Source organism: Gekko japonicus, unplaced genomic scaffold, assembly GCF_001447785.1.
Source record: "Gekko japonicus isolate JY-2015 unplaced genomic scaffold, Gekko_japonicus_V1.1 scaffold211, whole genome shotgun sequence".
Taxonomy (NCBI): domain Eukaryota; kingdom Metazoa; phylum Chordata; class Lepidosauria; order Squamata; family Gekkonidae; genus Gekko; species Gekko japonicus.
Window position 1 is genome coordinate 1,415,495 of NW_015164187.1, and position 5,031 is coordinate 1,420,525.

The 5,031-nt window shown below is 48.8% G+C and overlaps 1 protein-coding gene across 3 annotated transcripts in view; it reads left to right on the forward strand.

Annotated features, from left to right (window-relative positions):
* Nucleotides 1-4,747: 4,747 nt before the first annotated feature.
* Nucleotides 4,748-5,031, forward strand: part of PHF20 (PHD finger protein 20) — a 69,090-nt gene continuing 68,806 nt past the window's right edge. For all 3 annotated transcript variants that reach the window (XM_015408225.1, XM_015408227.1, XM_015408226.1), the window contains exon 1: nucleotides 4,748-4,916. The gene's annotated coding sequence lies outside the window, so the exon portion shown is untranslated. The remainder of the gene's footprint in view (nucleotides 4,917-5,031) is intronic.

Sequence of the window (5,031 nt, forward strand, 5' to 3'; positions counted from 1 at the left end):
ATGGGGGCAAAAGGGTAGGATCAAGGCAGTGATCCCCCATCACCATTGCACCCATGTGTTTCCTGGCACCCACTTGTTTCTTGTCCAGAGCATCTATAAGAAGAAGAAGAAGGAGAAATGGGATTTATACCCTGCCCTTCACTTGGGAGTCTCAGAGCAGCTTACAAACCCTTTCCCTTCCCCTCCCCACAAAGAGCCAGTCCTTTCTTTCCTCTACTTCACTGAATCAGGAAGTACTTCTCAAGAGCCCAGGAGGCATCACCTTAGGCCAGTTCAGAAACAGGTGCCCCCATAACTGGAGGATACTTGACTTGAGCACTCTCAATATTTTGTGATAAGCCCCAGCCCGTATGACAGTTATGTTGTGGTTGGCTGACCCCCTCCCCCATGACAGTCATTTTTTCGAGGCATCAACTCGGTTTCTCAAAGTTCCAAATATACCCACAGGTTCAACACGGTTGCGGAATCCCTACTCTGAGGATACACAATGCAGCCACCTTGCCAAGGCTAAGTAGGTCTGAGTTTGATCAGAACTTGGCTGTCCTATCAGGGTATGTTTCTAATGATTTATGAGTGGAGTGGGGATTCTAATCTTTGTTAGTGTTCGTAGGTAGCAAACTGTAGCATGACAATTCTAGTATTACCTAAAGATCTGTCAAAATATGATAGGTAAGGTAGGTTTGAATAGTCCCCATCCTTTCCCCAACAGCACTCTCACCCACTCATCAGGTGGAGAAGCTGGCTTGATCTCAGCACTTGCTCTATCAGCTTTAGTAGTAACTGAAATAATTAATACATTGGGAAGGAGGTAGGATGGAGAATTATTTTTCTCCCCAATGGAATCATTGTCATGAAGAGATTGGGACAAAAAAAAACAGCTTTTCCAGACCTGGCCTTGTCTTTTGTTACTTGAACATCAGATCCTGATTAGGAAGTGACACTTTCCCCTTTTCTGAATCTGGGAGCTGTGTTCCAAGTATGTTCAACTGTCTGCACTCATGCACTGCCTCCTTTCCTTCTTCTGAATCCAGTTCATTTGGCAAACCATGTGATCATTTCCCTTTTTTCTTGCAATTCTGAGAGGATTTATGTGGGGAAGGAGGGTCATCTCGCTCATACAGAGGTGTTCTTGTTAGTAGTAACTGGGCCACTGTGTATCAAATGGTGCAGGTCATTTCCCCATTGTTCTCAAATAGAAATGAAACACACATGAAACTGAGTCAGCAGCTTTGAATTATCTCAGGCAGAGGTCTTTCATATCACCAGCTACCTGGTCTTTTTAACGGTAGATGCTGGAAATTCAACCTGGGAGTTCTACATGAAAAGCAGATGCTCCACCACTGATCCACAGTCCCTCCCTTAAATGAATGGTAGTTGTTAATCTACATGGAAGAAGGGAAAGACAAGCACTGAGGGACATGGTTGGCAGAGTGGCTAGGTGTGCTTTCCATTCTTGATGATCCCAGCCAACCCCCATGTTTTAATATTTTAATTGCTTTGTGCATTGCCTCCATAGTTTACAGGAAAGGACTTGTTTATTTATTTTTTACATGTTTCCTGGCATAAAGGACCTCAAAATGTACTATAACAAAATAAAGAATAATGTGATTAGTACATTTAAAAATTAAACTTGAAAGGTACTACAACCTGTCAGTTGCAACAATCCCTGAGAAAAAAACAGGTTTTCCTGGCTTGCCTGTCAACACTAACTATACTTGAACTTTGGTTCCCCCTCCCCGCCTCAGAACTGCTTAGATAATACTGTGCTTGTTCCCCCCCCCACTTGAAGTGGTTGTTTGAGGGGGGCTCTAGCTCCACCCTCAACCCCACTAATGGCTGCTCTGAAAGGGGAGACAGACACTAATGCTGGCATCTGGCAGGCAGGGTGGATCCCTCAAGGACTTGCTTGACTCTTACATCAAGGATCAAAGTCGGAGTCAGGTGGGAGCTATGATGGTGACTCCAGCCCAGTCTTTTGGGTAGCAGCCTGTTGCTGGGGTGGAGGGGCTCTTTAAGCAGGGTTGCCAACTCTGGGTTAGGGAGTTCCTGGAGATTTGGGGAAAGTGGGGTTTGGGGAGGGATGAAAATTCAGTGGTGTATAATGCCACAGAGTCCATCCTCCAAAGCAGCCATTTCCTCCAGGGAACTGATTTGTGTAGTCTAGAGATCAGTTGTAATTCTGGGAAATATCCAGGCATCACCAAGAGGCTGGCAACCCTACCTTTAAGCCTTCACCACCACCCCAGCCCAACAGGGTGGGCAAAGAATGGAATGGGCTTATTGGCAGCAGGATACTCTCTGAGTGCTCAGGCCTACCTACCTACACCCCAGGAAGGGCTAGGGGCCAGAGTAGCCTTTGAGAGGGAAGTGCCCAGAGAGGGTAAAGACGATTGGCTCTAGCCTGTCATAGGATGAGGGCAGGGGCTGGATCAAGTCAAGTGCAGGTACTGGGGCTGCAGTTAAAAGCTGATGAGAACATGGCATGCTCACATTGCGAACTGTAGCCTGGGAAATTCCTGGAAATCTGGGGCACGGGGGAATCTGGGGTAAGGATTTCACCTAGAATCTATGGTACACAATAGGGTTTGCCATTTCCTACAAGGGATCTGATCTCTATAGTCTGGACATTAGACCCCAGCTGGAGGTTCACAACCCTAGGAGACACTGGGCCTTCGCTCCTGATGCTAGAAGTACTAAGGCCAGAGGGAAGAGAGAGCGTGAGTCACTGTTGATGCCATCAGGGAACAAAGTGCTTAGGTGCTAAGTGTAAGGGGGGGGGATCTCCTAGTGGTCTAGCAGCAGTATAAGAAAATAAAAGTAATTTTTAAATAAATGTTGATTGTCAGCTCCAGAACCCTGCTGGATCAGACCAGTATTCCATTTAGTGCAGCACCATCTTTCACACAATGGACAACCAGTTGACCTGGTGGGCCAATGAACAAAGCATAGATGTTGCCTCAGCACTGATATCCAGAGGGTTTCTGCCTCTGGATGTGGAGGCTCTCTTAGCTATCTTGATGAGGTATGAATAACACACTGAATTATGCAGAACTGGTTTGTGTGTGTGTGACACAATCAGATGTTTTATACTTTTTGCCATTTCCCTACGATCACTATGGATTGTTATAGCAGAAAAAGACCTCTGGGACTGCAACAAGGGGGGGCTGGAAATGTAGTAAAAATGTGACTAAGGGTTTGGTAGTTCATTAAAATGGGGAGAAAAGGAAGGGTGGTTTGTTTATTAAGTCTTAGAAATTATGACAATTGGTTTATTTTTAAAAACTCAAGTTTGTTTACTTCATTTATACCCACTGTTCTCCCCAATGGGCTTGCCTCCATTTTATCTTCACTACAACTCTCTGAGGAAGATTAGACTGAGAACATGTGACTGGCCCAAGGTCACTCAACAAGTTTCCTTGGCACGCTGGGGATTCAAACCTTGGTCTCCCATATCCTAGCCCAGGAGTCCCCAAGCTTTTTGAGCCTTTGCGCACCTTTGAGGTTCTGGCACAGGATGGTGGGTGCAACCACAAAATGGCTGCCACTGGAGGCAGAACCAACCACAAGGTGGCTGCCACAGGAGTTGAAGCCAACCAAACAGAAGAATCTCAAGTGCAAGGAGTGGAGGGGTAATTTTAGAAATACACTGAGAAAGAGAGAGAATACAAGCAACACTGTGTTGGCAGCTGCTGCAGAAACACTATTTTAATCTGCACAGCCAATTGGCTCCTCAATGGCCAATCAGAAGCCCTATTGGGCAACAGCCCCACTTGCCCCAACCCACTTTCTAAAAACACTTGCCCCCCCCCCAAACGTGCTAGTGAGACCCCGTCCTAGTCCAACATAGTCTATCCACTGCACCACACCAGCTCTATCTATCCACATAATGCTTTTTATTGGGGTGGATGGATCCTACTCCTGAAATAAGGGGAAAGTATTTATTTATTTATATATTTATGCCCCATGTTTCCTTTTGGTTCATGTTTCAATCCTTCCTCCACTTCAAGTTGCTCTTCTGTTGAAAGAAGCACCACTGAGGTTGGGGGAAGCCTCCTTCAGCTGGGAGGAGACTACTTCCAGGATGATTGGCTCCGCAACCCCTTGCCGTCAAGTCGCAGCTGATTTATGGCAACCCCATCGGTTTTTTCAAGGCAAGACGAGGCATTCAGAGGTAGTTTGCCATTGCCAGCCTCTGCAAAACAACCCTAGACTGAAGATTCTTGGTTGTCTCCCATCCACGAGCTAACCAGGGCCGTCCCTGCTTGGCTTCCAAGGCCTGGCTAGCCCAGCCCAGTAGAACCAACCAAATGTCACCTAACGGTGTGGGCGCTTCCACGTTTGCCAGAACTTTTTATCGGCGATCTAGTGAGAACGCTGCTATGTGCCATTTAGTTGGTTATAAAAGCCATTATACGGACTGTGTCCTGGTGTCTTAGTTTTTACTTCGGGACCCCCAGGGGCCGGCTGTTACCAACTCGTTCGCATACTTAGAAGTTCACTGCAGTCGATAATAATATCGGATGCCTTGAACCCACTGGCGTGTGAATCACGACTGCTGTTTAGCTGAGAGTTAGGAGGACTTCCCGCCGGCATAGGCGGCGCCGGCTGGCCAGAACCCCGGGGGGACCGCGAGGAAAGAAGCACATCTTTCTGCTCCGGACAGCAGGGCGAAGGCGGCGTGGAAGACGGCGCTCCCCCGCCTGCCAGAAACCACGCCCCTCCCTGCCCTCGCCCCTCCTACCGGAGGACCCCCTCCCTCTCCGCTCGCGGTAGGCGGCGGGCGAGCTAGCGGCACCGCAGTCGTGGCGGCCATTTTGTGGCGCTGCTCGGTTGGTGGCGCCGGGCGGGCTTCGAACAGCGGCGCCGGAGGGAAGCACCCGCTCCTCGCTCGTCCGTCTTCCCATACGAAGCCCTCGGTAAGAGCACGGCGGGTTCCTGAGGGAAAGCGGGAGCGGCGGCCTGGCCTCGCACGTCAAAGCCTTCCCGCCGCGGCCTCACAAAGGCGGAGAGGGGCGGGGACCGGCCGGGGGG